Below are 16,703 nucleotides of genomic sequence, written 5' to 3' on the forward strand. Positions count from 1 at the left end.
GCCCTCTCTGCACGTGGCCCTCACCACCCACCCTCACCCTCACCCTCTCTGCACCTTCCCATCTCCAGGGGCCACTTTCCTCTCTCTTTCCAGGACCTGCTGCAGTAGCTTCCCCACATGAGTGATGGTGTGGTGATGGTCTCCCTCTGCTTGACCCATTTCAGCTAGGTCCATGGGCTCCAGGGCCATGCCCAGGGACAGCAGAGACAGGATGCCATTCTTGTTAAATAACTTTATTCTTCACCTGTGGACAGCATATTTTCCACATCTCATTTAAAGGACAACATGGTGATCATGAAAAGGTCCTCAAAACACATGGAACTTTAGTTCAGGACAGGCCTCATGAACTCCACTTCCCACCTGATGTGCACACTGGGCAGAGGTCCTGTCCCCAAGCCTCAGGCTGACCCACACCATGTGTTTGCTCATCTCAGGCCACACTGCACAGGGTGGGCAGCCTGACTGCTGCTCTCCACACTGGCCCTGCAGCTGGCAGACCACCACTGCTGGGCCTTAAACGTCATGCTCCCAGGCTCCACTACCATGGCAAATGGGGACGTTAGGGGCCACACCTACAAAGCTCTTCCAGAACCGAGGCCTACCCAGGGCATTCCCTGGAATGTAGGTGGAGATGAAACACCTCCACACTCTGGCACCCTGTGTGCTGCAGGGTGAGCTTCATGGGTGCTGACAGGTTAGCTCCTTGGTGACTACCTCAGGTCCCAGATCAGAGTTGGCACAGACCAACCCTTTACCCAGCCCCAGGGCTGCATCCACCACTTTAGATGTTCACTATGATCACCTCAGACCCCAGAACCTGTGAGGCTGAGTCCAGTCTGTGCTGCTCTGAGCAGCTCCTGAGGGTTCACAAGGAGAGAGCTGTGCTGCAGCAGGTTCTGGAGACCAGGGTGCAAACACCCAGGTGTTGCTCCTGACCAGGGCTCCTGAGGCTGCAGCACCACATGGCAGGAGGCAGGAGGCAAAGAGAGGCAGATGGGGCTGGACTTCTGAGTGGTGCTGGGGTCCCACTGGGGCTCAGGGTGCCAGGAAGGCTCTACCAGCCCTGGGGGAACCCAGGTGACCAGGACCAGGGAGTCAGCTGTCCTCTACATTCTGGGACCATGTGGATATGTGAAGAGTGACAGGGCAGCAGTACTGAGGACATGTGGCTGTGATTACAGGAAGATTCCAAGACACTTGATCCAGACAGAGAGTCCCTGCTTCCCCTGGTTCTTCAGGGCACAGGAGGAGGATGGGAGGTCTGGATCACAGATGATAAATTAGACCAAGCCCATGGAGACACTGGCTGGTCCTTCACAAGAGTTGGATATATGTGGCCACCTGTGGACACAGCTCATGACAACTAAAAATCAGGACAGAGCCTGGGTTTCTCCCTGCCTACACTTGTGCCCTGTGCCCATGACAGATGGCAGCAGCATGTGTACCTGAGGGCTCTGTGCCAACTGGATGCTCCTGAGCTGAAGGAGGCCCTCACAGCGAGGCACAGCCTTCCCCCTGCAGGGAGCCTCTGAGGCCCTCAGCTGGATGCCTCCCTGGAGAGCAGGTGGCAGCAGAGGGGAGAAGACACACAGCACATTTCCAATGCAGGACGGTTCTGAGCACCTCACCAGGTGTGTGCACCTGGGAGCTGGAGGAGGGTCAGGGCAGCAGTCGTGTCCAGGGTGAGAGCAAAAGACCAGATACTTGGTCACTCTTGCCACACATGAGCTGTTGGACACAGTGAACCAGCACTCAGGCTTCTGTGTATGATTTTACACTTGCATCAGGGTGTTAACACTTATAAAACCATCATATGATTTTGTGTTTATATTAAATAAATTAAGATTAAGTTCAATAAGATCATAGCAGAAGCAATTGTACCTTCCTGAATTCTCCTCTGTCCACCATGCTGCCCCATTACCCTCTGATCTGCTCTCTGTGCTGCTCTACCTGGGCCTCCACCCAGAGCTGCTATATAGCAGGAGCACATGCAAATAGGGCCTCCCTCTGCTCATGAAAACCAGCCCACCTGACCCTGCAGCTCTGCACAGGAGCCCAGCCCTGGTCTCCCAGCTCAGCCCACTCAGTGATCAGGACTGAACACAGCTGCTCACCATGGACAGTGTGCTCAGCTGGGTTTTCCTGGTGGCTGTTTTCAAAGGTAATGAATGGAGAACCAGAGATCCTGAGTATGTGAGTGGACAGGAGTGAGAGGAAGAGTGGATGAGTGCCAGTGTCCTGACCAGGCTGCCTCTGTGTTTGCAGGTGTCCAGTGTGAGGTGCAGCTGGTGGAGTCTGGGGGAGGCCTGGTGCAGCCTGGGGCTTCCCTGCAACTCTCCTGTGCAGCCTCTGGATTCACCTTCAGTAGCTATGGGATGAGCTGGGTCCGCCAGGCTCCAGGGAAGGGGCTGGAGTGGATTGCAGTTATATGGTATGATGCAAGTCAGAAATACTATGCTGACTCTGTGAAGGGCCGATTCACCATCTCCAGAGACAACTCCAAGAACATGCTGTACCTGCAAATGAGCAGTCTGAGAGCTGAGGACACAGCCACCTATTACTGTGCTACAGACACAGTGAGGGGACCTCCATGTGAGCCCAGACACAAACCTCCTGCAGGGTGCTGAGGGCCAGCAGAGGGCGCTCATCACACAGGGAGCTCAGGGTCACCCAGGAGCAGGAGCAGAGCTGGGGGGCGGGGAGGGCTGGATTCCTGCATCTGGGGGCCTCTTCATAAACCAGCTTCCCCAGGGATCTCTGTGGACTTCTTGTCTCTACTATTCCATGATGTCTCTGAAAGTAAAATTCTTTGTTTTCATGATGTATTTTTCCCTTTTTTCTTCATGTCTCACACATAATATTGGGTTTATTTTAACATAATTTCATAATCTTACATTATAATATACTGCATTTTTCTTTGTAGTACTTCTTGCCCTCCTCTTTACCTTCACATTTTCCTTCTATTGTGCTGATCTTACTTCTGTTTGTTTAAAGTTTTTCTTTACACTGGTGACAACTATTTACATGAAATTTACTGCAGTGTGTTCATAACTGCACATGGACTGTTTGGGTAAATTTCCCTCCACCTTCCTCCTTTCCCTCCCTTCTAATTCACCCTCCATTTCCTTCCTCTACCCCTCTGCTATCCATTCTATTTTGATGTCCCTCTTTTCCCTTATTTTGCTGTATCCTCCATGTTTAAGAGAAAGCCTCAGCCCTTGATTCTCTGAGTCTGAGTTATTCCATTTCCCATGAGGTTTTCAATACTGATGATTTACCAGAAATATTCCCAATTAATTCCTCCTTATGGAAATACTATGCTCTCTATATAAACCATATTTTCTCTATCCATTAGTCTGGTGATGGGTATCTGGGCTGGTTCCATCACTTGGTTGCTGTGGGTTTGCTTCAGTAAACATCACTGTGGCTGTGTCACTACAGAATGCTTAGTTTTATCCTTTGTATCTGTAGCAAATTGTGGAAAACCTGAGTCATATGTTGGTGTAGTAGTCAGCTTGTTTGCTGTTGTGATAAAAATTTCTAGCCAGAAAAATTTTAGGGGAAGAAAAGTTTATTGGAGGGCTCACAGTGTCAGAGGTCTCAGTGCATGGACAGCAGGCTCCATTCCTCAGATCTCAAGGTGAGGATGAACATCATGGTGGAAGACTGTGGAGGAGGGAAGCTGCTCACATGATGATCAGGAAGCAGAGAGAGACCCTCACCAGATACAAATATATACCCCAAAGCCAACCCCCGTGCCCCACCTCCTCCAGCCTCACCTGCCCACCTTCAGTCACCACCCAGTTAATCCATTACAGGGAATTAATTCACTGATGAGTTAACATTCACTTAAACCAATCATTTCAACTCTGAACAAAATCAACAAAATGAGACATAAAATAGAAGGAATTGTGAGAGACACTTCTGAAGTTGAGAAGATTATTGGAAATATTTGAAAATGTATCCTCCAGTAAACTAGAAAAAATTCAAAATAGAGACAAAATTCTAAACTCTTGTGACCTACAGAAATGGACACACAAGAGTATACAAATCTAAATGAGAAAAATATCAAAGAATGAAGGAGACCAGGCATTAAAGTCATTTGAAGACAGAAAAGCCCAGGATCAGTGGATTATGAGTTGAAAAGATCTAAGGCAAAATTCCTCATATTACTATATAAGAAGGAAAAAGAGAAAACACTGAAAAGACATTCTATAAAGCTAGTATCCACTTAATGTCCAATCAAGAACAGGCACATCCAGGAAAGCCAGCAAACCTAACCCTATCCTTAACCCTAATCCTAACCCTAACACTAGTGGAACCATAAAATCTTGATCAGAATAGTAATGCAGGACACAGCCTCAGTGAGGGAGGAGCTGGACATACATCAGGTAGGGCCATATGAAGCATAGACTCGCTGGAGCTCACTAGCTCACACCCAGCACAGGTCACGTAAGAAAGAATCATATGAAAGGCCCAAGGTCCCCGGGTGAAGAGCTGATATAATTAAAAATGTCTCTACTTTCACCTATCTGGAAGAACAGTAATATAAATCAGATGATTTGCTAGGAATAGGAAACTTCACTCAGGTGCTCACCTGGATTTGCATGTGCTGAAAACATGGAGACCAGCAGGTCTTACCTGAGCCACCCCAGGACCAGGAGGTGGGTGCTGCAGGCTCAGTGTTTGCAGGGAGTTCATGGTCAACACCACAGGGAACAAGGAGAGGAGCCACATGTCTTATTAGTGTGCTGTGCTCACTCAGTTAGGCAGGAGGTCAATTCCTGAACCTCATCAGGAAGTCAGCAACTACACCTGCCCTCTCAGTGACCCCACCTCACTAAAGACAGTGTCCACTGTTCTCTCCAAATGCTGGGCTGTGGGCAAGGCAGGTCTCACTGCAGGGATGCTGCACAGGGAAGGGGACTGGGCCTCCTCCCTCACCCAGCCTGCCCTGCATGCCATCCTGTCTGCTGTCAGCCTGGCTCTGCTGCTCTGGGGGACTCAGGGGCTCTCAGCCTCAGGCTGCAGCTGAGAGCTGCCTCTGCTCCCAGGACTCTCCCCTGGCCCAGCACCTCCATCCTGTCCTCTCCTGGTGGAGACCAGAGGGCAGGACAGGTGAGGGGAAGAGCTCAGGGCAGATTCCCACCCACTGCTGTCCACAGGCATTGGCTGGACAGTCAGGAGGACAAGGAGGGCAGAGGGTGGGGAGGGCAGTGGGCACACAGCAGGAAGCTCCTCCCCTCCTGAGACCCTGCTCCCTCCTCTCCTGCTCAGTCTACAGCCCCCAAATCTCACAGAGATGAAAGAGAAGAACTAGTCCTGAGAACAAAGGGGGGCTCTTCTCCTGGATGTGGGGATCCCCATCCTCAGCCCTGGGCTCTGTTCAGTCATCACTGAGGGCTTCTCCTTCAGGGCTGGGAGGTGAACCTGGGCCTCTTGCATGCTGGGCATGTTCCTGCCACTCTGACACCCTCCCAGGAGCAGGGAGGAAGGGCTTGGAGGAGGCAGGGCTGGGCTCAGGAGGGTGGGCTCCCCCTCTGACAGCCTTCCAGCACCCCTGAAACCACCTGCTCTCCTCTCACAGGTAAAGCTCCACTTGGGTTCAAGACAGGGACACATCTCAGGTGCACAGAGGACCTGGGCAGCCTGACCTCAGCCTCTCCAGATATCAGAAGAGCCTCACCCCCATGCAAATTCCTCCTGCTGCTCTGGGTTCAAAGGCCCTCTGGGCTGTGGGAGCTCCCAGCTCTCTGCTCAGACAGGGCTGAGGTCTCTGGGAAGACAGGTGTGGTCCAGAAGATGAGGCTGCTGGGTTTTGTCCTGTGCCTGGTCACAGCTCCCCAAGGTGAGTGTCCCCAGTATCAGACCTGGGTCCATGGGAAGGTTGTGGCTGCAGGTGACTGACAGGGTATGACTGTCCTTGTCCCCAGGTGTCCTATGCCAGCTGCAGCTGCAGGAGTCAGGACCTGGCCTGGTGAAGCCCTCACAGACTGTGTCCCTCACCTGTGCTGTCTCTGGATTCTCCATCACAACCAGTGGTTACAGCTGGGATTGGATCCGTCAGCCCCCAGGGAAGGGGCTGGAGTGGTTAGCACAAATTGATTATGATGGTGATACTTACTACAGCCCATCCCTCAAGAGCCGAGTGTCCATCTCCAGAGACACGTCCAAGAGCCAGTTCTCCCTGCAGCTGAGCTCCCTGAACACCCATGACACGGCCACCTATTACTGTGCCAGAGCCACAGTGAGGGGACCTCAGTGTGAGCCCACACACAAACCTCCTGCAGGGCGCCCAGGGCCAGCAGGGGGCGCTCAGCACACAGGAGCTCAGTTCAGCCCAGGAGCAGGTGCAGAGGGAGGTGGGGTCCCTTCACCTCAGTCACTTTACTCTCTCTCTAGGCAGCTCCTTCTGGGGCGCGACCTTCCGTATAGTCTTCTGGAGATGCCCGTGTCTCAGGACATGACAAACTTTTATGTTCTTCCATCAAGTTTTCCATAATGAAGAAAGGCTCAAATATAAGTTTTGTGATGAGGACATTTGTTACCATAGTGTCTGCAACCTGGTGCCATTTATGCAAATCTGTGACATTTCATTTCCCCTCTACATCACATTGATCTTCAGGGTCTCCCTTACAACAGCTAACTATTCCATTATTTTATTATGTTGTCCCCATTATTGCATCACTATTCATTTTATTTCTATTTGTCCTTTTTTATTTGTAACTTTTGCATTCTTTTTGACAAAATCATAGAAGCATGAAACATAAGTTGTCTAATTCAGGCCCCAATATGTCCCTTTATCCCCACTCTCCCACTCTCCTGTCACCTCCCCTCAACTCTACTGATCTTTCTGCAATTTAATGATAGATTTTTTTATTAGTGTTTTCTGGATATACTGAGGGGGGTCATCACTTACCTGTACTAATATGTAAATAAGAAAGACTGATAAGATTCATTCCACTGCTCTTCCTTTATGCTCTCCCTCCTCCCTTTCCCAAAATGAAAACCAAAATGTGCTGGGGACATGGTTCTGGACTCGTGATCAGTCCCCAGGAAAAAGTCAAACAAGAGCAGGACACACATGCTTTGGTTTTATGTCAATAAACTAGGTTCCCAGAGTAGAGCAAGTGCTTCCTACAGAGGTACATTTGGGACTTCACTGGGTGGTGTTATCTTGCTTTAAAATCTACTACCAATTTTCCTTCCTGTGTCATATAAATATGACTCTTCTCCATTGTCTCAGCTCTCCATCACACCCACAATTATCATCTGTGGTGAGCCATTCTAATTAGACCTTGGTCGCCATTACAAGATGGCGCTGGCTCCACTGTGGTCTGTAACAAACAACTCCTTATTTGGGAGAGTTGGCGCATGGTTTTTCACCACCCTATGAGAAAGCTCCACGTGGCAGCTTTGCATTGGGGCTTGAGATGTTTTATTAAGGCTGGGAGGGGCATCCGAGGGTTAGAAGAAGAAATATCAAGGACCTGAATAAACTGCTGAAAGAAGATTCCTGAGTTGCGTCTTCCTTGCGGGCAAGGGGTCGCGACAATCATCTGTTAATTCCCTGATTATTTCTGCTACTTGGTATTGAATCCAGAAGGACTTTACAATGAGCTACATCCTGAGGTCCCTCACAAGGGACTCTGCTTTTGAAACATGGTCTTGCTAAGAAACCCAGCTGGCCTCACACCTGCAATCCTCCTGCCTCAAATCCTGAGGAGCTGTGATCAGAGGGGTGCCTGGTCATGCCTGGAAAAGAATTATATTATTAAGAACTACAAGGTTTTTAACCTATAATCAACACAATGATATCCCACCTGAAAACTGAGGATTTCATCTGAGGCTTTTAGTCTTGTCTCCTTTGCCCCATTGACATCTTGGTACTTGCTCTGAGGGCCTTGCTCAGGTCCTGCCTCTGCCTTGGTGGATGCTGGCATCACTTTGCATAAACAGGACACCTGGCATTTGCACAGACTCTGTATTTGACTGCTTAAGCATGCTTTCTGGTTATTAAATTTACACTTAGTTATGTAAATTAGATTTTGGGGATCCACATATGAATATGTTTTAAAGGACATGAATACACAATGATTTGTTGTGTGTCCTTGTCTTTCACACCTGTTGGTGTTTTATGATCAACTAATAGCATCAGCATCTCTCTCCATCTGACAACAGCTGGCCAATCCAGCTGTATTTTCACACTTACACTGAAACCCAGCTCTAGTGAGGCAGAGGACAGCACCCTGACACAGGGTGCCAGGCGCCATGATGGGTCCCAGGCTGTGCACACCCAGCTGTCCATCACCTGTCCCTCCTGGGTGTGGGGAGCCACCAGCTGCTCTGCCCCAGTCACTGTGAAGCACAGCCTGGCTGTGGGCCACAGGTGCCCTGTGAGCTGCAGAGCCCCAGGACAGGGCCCTCTCTGCACGTGGCCCTCACAACCCACCGTTACCCTCGCCCTCCCTGCACCTTCCCATCTCCAGGGGCCACTGTCCTCTCCCTTTCCAGGACCTGATGCAATAGCTTCCCCACATGAGGGATGGTGTGGTGATGGTCTCCCTCTGCCTGAACCATTTCAGCTAGGGCCATGTGTTCCAGGGATATGCCCAGGGCCAACAGGGAAAGGATGCCACTCTTGTTGGCTACATCTTGTCCATACTTTATAGATAGCACTTTGAATTTGTTCAGGTAACCCCCAGGGACACGGTCACTGACTGATTCTTGGTGGCTGAGTGGAAACTGCTCGGGACCTGCTCCCTGTCCTGGTGCACCTGATACTCACTGGGCCCCTCTGGTGCTTCCCTGTGCTGCATTTCTGTTGGCTTCTGTCTCTCAGTTTCCATCTCCAGCTTCTGCTAACTTCCTGATCCTGGGGCCTGGGGACAGTTTCCTTGCAGATCTCTACATCGTAATCAAATAACTTTATGATCTTTGTGGTACCAGGTGGACCCCAGGGCCCTGTGCAAGCTGAAGCCTGCTCTACCTGTGGCCATAAACCAGGACTATAATTTCAGTTTGTAAAACCAGTTGCACATTTTGAGGAGGCAGGAGCAGAGGTCTGGGTGCCTGAGCATGGCCTGTTGGTCAGCTCAGGACACGTGGTCCACCCATCACCCAACACTCTCCCTCCTGGGAGGAGAGCCCTCCTGATCCCTCCTGCTGGCTCTGCTGGGTCTGCAGGGTGAGTGTGCTGCCCACAGCTACCCTCTGGGTGAGGACAGACAAGTGCTCCTGTGTCAGCCATGGCCATGTGCCTCTTGTCTCAGCCCCTCCCTCTCCTGACCTTGCTCACCACCACAGCCACTGTCCAGCTCTGCCCCTGTGAGGCCAGCTTCTTACATGGACAGGAGACTGAGGCCAGGATGAGGCTGTCCTTCAGGCCTGGCCTTTTCTCCTAGCACTGTAACCTAAATTGGGTTCCTCAGCTGTGCACCCCTGTGGCAAGTGCCTGAGGCCATCAACACATGAAGAGGAGCTTTCCTTTGGCTCCTGACTTCCAGTGCTCTAGTCCATGAAGAGAGGAGTCCCCTGCATTCACACCTTTCTGAGTGTGTTGGGGGCAATGCAGAGAGCCAACTGTGGGGACAGCCACTCATCTAGTTTGAAAGACTCCAAAGGGAGGGAAGAAGAGACGGGGTCTGACAGTCCCCTGATAGGGCATAGCCACTGTTATTTAAAGATATTCAATGAGTCCTCATGTCCTAAGGGATCCTCACTCCCCCACAGCCCAAAGGGCTGAAGAACAACCTTAACACATGGAATTTTGAAGAACAATTATGCACACTTATCATTCTATCCCAGGACACAAAGCTCTCATGTCCATATCATAATGCAGGACACATTCAGTCCTCATCCTTGAGTCCCTAAAGGCACAAATACTTCAGCTTAGCTCAGAAGACCAGTGCAAAGACTCCAAAAGATTCAGGGAAACCCTACTGTGGGCCTTAAAATCAAACTTTTATGGAGGGCTCTCAGCAGCCCCACCAAACAGTCAAACTGGACATAGCTCCTGGCCTCCTGCTTAGTGAGCCTGGCCTGCAGCTTCCCGAGCAAGTGCTGCTCACTGCTGACTCCTCTGATCCAGGGGTCTCCTCAGCAACACTGGCTCCATCTCACAGCCCCATGCATCACCTGCCAGGCTTTCCAGCAGGGGCTCTGACCCCTGACCCCCATCTGACCTCTCAGCCCTTCCTTTCAAGTATTCATGTAAGCCTCCTGACCCTGTAGCTCTCACAGTCTTCCCCCTGCAAAGCCAGCATGGTGTGGCTGAGGACAAGGTCACCCTCAGCAGGGAGCAGGTCCTGGCCTCCCTTGAACCAGGGCTGGGAACCTCTGAGCCCCTTGCTGGCTGAACAGGGGAAACCATGCCCTGGGCAGTCCTGGGTCAGGAGCCCAGAGCTCTCTCCCACAGGCCCTGCCCTGGGGGGTCTTTCAGATCTTCATCTCTGCCTCTGAGCTGGGGAAGCTGGGCCTTGTTGATTCCTGGGATCCTGAAACCACCCTCCATCCTCTTGGTGCAAGGCCTGGGCTGCTCCCAGTGGAGCTGCTGGCCTCACCCTCCTGGCCACAGCTCCTGGGCAGCACCACAAGTGTGCTGCTCTCCTGGCCAAAGTGCAAAGCACCAGCTCTGCCTGCACTGCCCCTCTCTGCCCCTCCCTGTCCTGCACATGGCCTGATATCAGTCAGGGGGCCACATGCCAGGGCCTCACCTGTGCCCTTTACATTGTCCATTCCACAGACTGCTCCATCCTGAGTGAGCCCAGCTCCCACCAAGTGTGGTATCATCCATGAAATGGAACTCAGAGGACCTCACTATGTGTATCCACCATGGGGCAGTCATGTTCATGATAAGAGCAAAGCCCAAATACTCAACTTGGTCTTGCCAGATATGATCTGCTGGACACATTGAACCAACACACCTGTTTCTGTGTGTAATTTTACATTTAGACCATTGAATTAACAGTGAACCTTCCATCATATGATTTTTTTTGTATTTAGTAAATAAAGATAATGAAAAACAAGAGCAAATTGAAGAAATAATACCTTCCTGAATGCTCTTCTGTCCACCATGCTGCCCATGACACTCCCATCTGCTCTCAGAGCTGCTCTACCTGGGCCTCCACCCAGAGCTGCTATATAGCAGGAGGACATGCAAATAGGGCCTCCCTCTGCTCATGAAAACCAGCCCACCTGACCCTGCAGCTCTGCACAGGAGCCCAGCCCTGGACTCCCAGCTCAGCCCACTCAGTGATCAGGACTGAACACAGCTGCTCACCATGGAGAGTGTGCTCAGCTGGGTTTTCCTGGTGGCTGTTTTCAAAGGTAATGAATGGAGAACCAGAGATCCTGAGTGTGTGAGTGGACAGGAGTGAGAGGAAGAGTGGGTGAGTGACAGTGTCCTGACCAGGCTGCCTCTGTGTTTGCAGGTGTCCAGTGTGAGGTGCAGCTGGTGGAGTCTGGGGGAGGCCTGGTGCAGCCTGGGGCTTCCCTGCAACTCTCCTGTGCAGCCTCTGGATTCACCTTCAGTGATTACTACATGGACTGGTTCTGCCAGGCCCCTGGGAAGGGGCTGGAGTGTCATTGTTACCAAAATGGACCTGTAGATCAATGGTACAGAATAGAGGACATAGAGACTAACCCTCCCTCATAATTACAGTTATCTAATATTAGACAATGGCACAAAAACATACATTGGAGAAAAGACATTGTTTTCAACAAATGGTGCTTGGAAAACACTATGCAACAAAATGAAATTAAACCTCTATCTCTCACTACTCACAAAACTCCACTCAAAGTGTGTCAAGGACCTAGGAATTAACCCAGAGACAGTGCATCTAACAAAAGAAAAATTAGGCCCAAATCTCCCAAATTTCCATCATGTCTGATTAGGCCTCAACTTCCTTAATAAGATTCTTATAGTGCAAGAAGTAAAATCAAGAATCAATAAATAGGGGCTAGGGATGTGGCTCAAGCGGTAGCGCACTTGCCTGGCATGCGCGCTGCGCTGGTTCAATCCTCAATACAACATACAAATAAAGATGTTGTGTCTGCCGAAAGCTAAAAATAAATATTAAAAATTTCTCTCTCTCTCTCTCTCTCTCTCTCTCTCTCTCTCTCTCTCTCTCTCTCTCCCCCTCTTTAAAAAAAAAGAATCAATAAATGGGGTGGATTCAAACTAAAAATCTCCTTCCTACCAAAAGAAACAATCAGTGTGGTGAATAGTGAGCCTACATTTTGGGAGCAAATTTTTACCACACACATATCAGATAGAGCGCTAATCTCAAGGATATATGAAGAACCCAAAAATCTAAACACCAAAGAAACAAATAACCCAATCAATAAAGGGGCTCAGGAACTGAACAGACATTTCTCAGGAGAGGATATGCAATCAATCAACAAACATGGAAAAATGTTCCACATCTCTAGCTAGTAGAGAAATGCAAATCAAAACTACTCTAAGATTCATCTCACTCCAGTCAGAATGGCAGTTATCAAGAATAGAAACAACAATAAGTGTTGGAGAGCATGTGGGCAAAAGGCACACTCATACATTGCCGGTGGGACTGCAAATTGGTGCAGCCAATATGGAAAGCAGTATGGAGATTCCTTGGAAATCTAGGAATAGAACCACCATTTAACAGATATCCCTCTCCTCAGACTATATCTAAAGGATTTAAAAATGACATACTACAGAGACACAGCCACATCATTGTTTATAGCAGCACAATTCACAATAGCTAAATGGTGGAATCAACCTAGATACCCTTCAGTAGATAAATGGAAAAAGAAAATTATATATATATATATATATATATATATATATATATATATATATATATATATACACACACACACATACATATATATACATACATACATATACACAATGGAATATTATTTAGAATTAAAAAGAATAAAATCATAGCATTTGCAAGTAAATGGATGGAATTGGAGAATACAATGTTACATGAAGTTAGCCTATACCAAAATATCAAAAGTTGAATGTTTTCTATGATATAATGATGCTGATTCTTATTTGCATTGGGGGGAGTGGAGCATGGGAGGGACTGTAGATAGGACAATGGGTGGGAGGGGAAGTGAGGGGTATGGGGATAGAAAAGACAGTGAAATGAGATAGATATCATTATCCTAAGTACATGTATAAAGACATGAATGGTGTGACTATACTTTGGGAACAAAAAGAGATATGAAAAACTTGTGTTCTCTATCTGTAATATAAATTGTCATGCATTTCACTGTCATATATAGCAAATTAGAAGGAAAACAAATAAATAAAAGGTTTTCAACTGTCAAATCCCTGATTTAATTCATATAACTGAAGTCCAAATATTACACTCATAGAAGCAGGCATACACAGGGTGCAATGGCACACACCTGAACTCCCAGTGGCTCGGGAGGCTGAGGCAGGAGGATTGTAAATTCAAAGCCAGCCTCAGAAAAGGCAAGGCAATAAGAAACTCAATAAGTTCCTACCTCAAATAACATACAAATCAGTGGGGGATGTAGCTTAGTGCTCGGGAACCCCTGAAACCCACCCCTAGAAATAAAGCAGACCTAAGCAATCACACACAGACTGTGTGCAAGTGAGGGATCATGTCTAGGGAAAGAGATCCCAGCATCCAACTGGGCTCTGGAAGGAGCTGAGTGAGGCCCCCAGAGCAAGTCCTGAGGTTTCAGTGAAGCACAGGAGACAGAAACTAATCCACTGGGAAAGTAAACAATTGGGAAAATTCTGTTTATCAGTTGCAATATCATGTTTGTTCACTTATGAAAAGGTGTTGTACACAATATGATTATTAATTAGATATATAATGATATTAGAGACATAAGGCAAAGGAAAATTACTGTATTTGTATTTGGTATGAAGAAACATAATTATTTGAGAAGATTATGACAGAGAAATTTTATATAGAAAATTCAGGCAGAAAGAAATGACTTTTATAACATTTTGTTTATGCATTTTTATTTTTAATATGCCAAATAATTATATGTAATTTATCTGATCAAATAAAACATTAAACATATAGAAGTCTTGTTGACATAAAGTGGACATAAATAAATGGTGGTGGAATGAGATGGATGTCATTATCCTAAGTACATGTATAAAGATATGAATGGTGTGACTGAGAATAAAACCAACCGTACAATATATCAATGAAAAAAAAAAGCTTTGTCATTTTAAAGATCAATAAAAAATCTTTGGTGAGACTAATCAAGAAAAAACACAGGCAAGAGGAAAAAAGTGGGTGTGGTAATCTAACTCAAAGCAAGCACCCGCAGCAGGCACAGGAAAGGGGCGAGAATCTACTTCACAGCCAGCAACCCCACAGCTGCAGGAGGGAGAGAGGCAGGACATTGTGCTGCTAGCCTTCATGTGCAGGAAGAGGTGGCCACAAATGTGCAGGTGCACCTTCTACTGACAGGCAAAGTTATATCCTTCCCTGAGTCCATGGCAACCGCCTCCTTATGAGGCAATGCCCAAGTCAGCAAGGGACTATGACAGTTCGAAAATGTCCAGGCCACCAGGCAGGCCCAAGCCATGGTCTCCCAGAAACTCATTCCAGGAGGCAGAGATCCTTTTGAAGATCAATAATTTGGCCCACAAAAGCATTGTGACCAGGTGTGGCTCTGTGCTCTGAGAGCCTGGGGAAGTCACCAGCCGGGGAGGATAAGAGATGAGAAGTGGGGTAAGGGAGTACAAACCTTCCCAGTCAACATGGCCCCCACCCCACAGCACCTTGCCACTGGGTATCCACAGGCATTTGCCTGGAGGGGGAGAGAGAGAGAGAGAGAGAGAGAGAGAGAGAGAGAGAGAGAGAGAGAATTTTTAAAAATATTTTATTTTTTAGTTTCGGTGGACACAACATCTTTTTATTTTTATTTTTATGTGGTGCTGAGGATCGAACCCACCACCCCGAGCATGCCAGGCAAGCATATTACCTCTTGAGCCACATCCCTAGCCCCCTGGTGGGACCATTTGCAGAGCAAATGCTGGAATCACTCTGTCTTGAACTTATTTGCCCTCAAGACTGGAAAGACCTAGACAGAGCAGCTCTTGAGCCCATGACATTTTTGAAGTGGAAGGCATTCTTCTATGATGATGTGAACAGCAGAGGTATCCTAACCACACCACAAATGTTAACCTCCCAGCTGAATGCTTGCAGGGAGAGGGAATCTACAGTTCCCCTGGGGTACAGGCCACAGGCCCACCAAAGTATTTCAATCAGGTGTGGCTCTGTGCTCTGAGAGCCTGGGGACATTACCAGCTGGGGCAGGTACTGTCTCTATACAGGGCTTAAGGCAGAGAGTCATGGAGGACTTTCCAGTTTATTGAGAGAATAAACAAGGTGTAGAAGGGAAGGTGTCTCATGAAGGACCTAGAACAGCCTTAGCCAAGGAGTTGATCTGGGATGGACTAAAGAAGGAACACAGAGCAGGAGTGGCACCAGCACATAATGGCACACTGGATGACTGGATTATGGTCACCCAGGATACAGGGACACAAGCAGCTCAAGCCTCTCTGCTGGCCTCAGCCATGGCAGTTACATGAAAGCAGGACTAAGGAGGCTTGCAGACAGCTAGTCAGCAATTGCAAGAAATGTGCACCTTTTCTCCCCATTGGCTCTTTACAACCTGCTGGAGTGAATCCCTGAGGGTTAACATATAGTGCATTATGGCAAATGGATGTCTCTCATTTATGCACCTGTGAAAATTTAAAATATATTTGTATAATCATTGATATCTATTCAGGCTGTATAATGGCCACAGCCTCCAGAGGAGAAATTTAAAAAAGGGGACATCATGTTTTGGAATCACAAATATGCCCATTTCTATTAGAGCTGACAATGGCCAGCCTGTACTAGCAAGACATTTCAGGCAGTTTGCAGTGATTGGCATATACAACACTTAACTGGGATCCCCTACAACTCTTAGGCTCAAGGCATCATAGAAAGAACACACAAGGAATTAAAGACCATGCTACCAAACAGAGGGAGAAGCTATACCAAGTCCCCTCATGATGCCTTGAAAAGAACCTTACTTGCTTCAAATTTTCTTTCAATGTCAAAATGTTCTACAGACACAGCAGCCTATAAACATGGGGCCCCCTTACGGGGCCCTCCCTCTACCTATGGTCTCATGGAAGGATCCAATAACAAGTGCATGGAATGGTCTGAGGTCCCTCCTAACCACGGGGGGAGGGTTTACATATGTTAACAGGAGCCTCACCCCAGCTGGTGCCTGCCAAAAAGTCAAGCCCTGCACACCCAGAACTACCAACCAAGGAGATGAAGAAACTAACGCTGGAGGAAAATCCTCATAGGCAAAGATCTCAACAACACAAGCAGGCCTCAAGTAAAGTAACTGGGGTGATCTTAAAAGTCTTGTTGACCAAGCCACTAGATTTGCCCTTTGCCCTTTGGCAATCACATCCATGGGCCTATGATGGTGGTCCTACTGTGTGCAATGCTTACTGCTAAGAGTGAAGCCTCCCATCAGGTAAATTGGGCCCTGCTCACTAGACCACCCTTTCTGGCTATTGCTAATTTGGACAGGCTTAACCCAATTAGGAGAGGGAGTGAGGGGTACAGGGGCCTTGACCAGGGAGAATGAAGGAGGGGTACAGGACCTGTGAGCAAGGAGAAGGAGGGAGGGGTACAGGGACCTGTGAACAGGGA

General features: G+C 48.3%; 1 long non-coding RNA gene across 1 annotated transcript; it reads left to right on the top strand.

Moving 5' to 3' along the window:
* The first annotated feature begins 5,346 nt into the window (after positions 1-5,346).
* LOC114081959 (uncharacterized) lies at positions 5,347-6,239 on the top strand. Its single transcript, XR_011705656.1, has 3 exons — positions 5,347-5,424; positions 5,588-5,848; positions 5,934-6,239. It is a non-coding gene; the product is annotated as an uncharacterized lncRNA (long non-coding RNA).
* The last annotated feature ends 10,464 nt before the right edge of the window (positions 6,240-16,703 follow it).

Source organism: Marmota flaviventris, chromosome 2 (assembly GCF_047511675.1).
Source record: "Marmota flaviventris isolate mMarFla1 chromosome 2, mMarFla1.hap1, whole genome shotgun sequence".
NCBI lineage: Eukaryota > Metazoa > Chordata > Mammalia > Rodentia > Sciuridae > Marmota > Marmota flaviventris.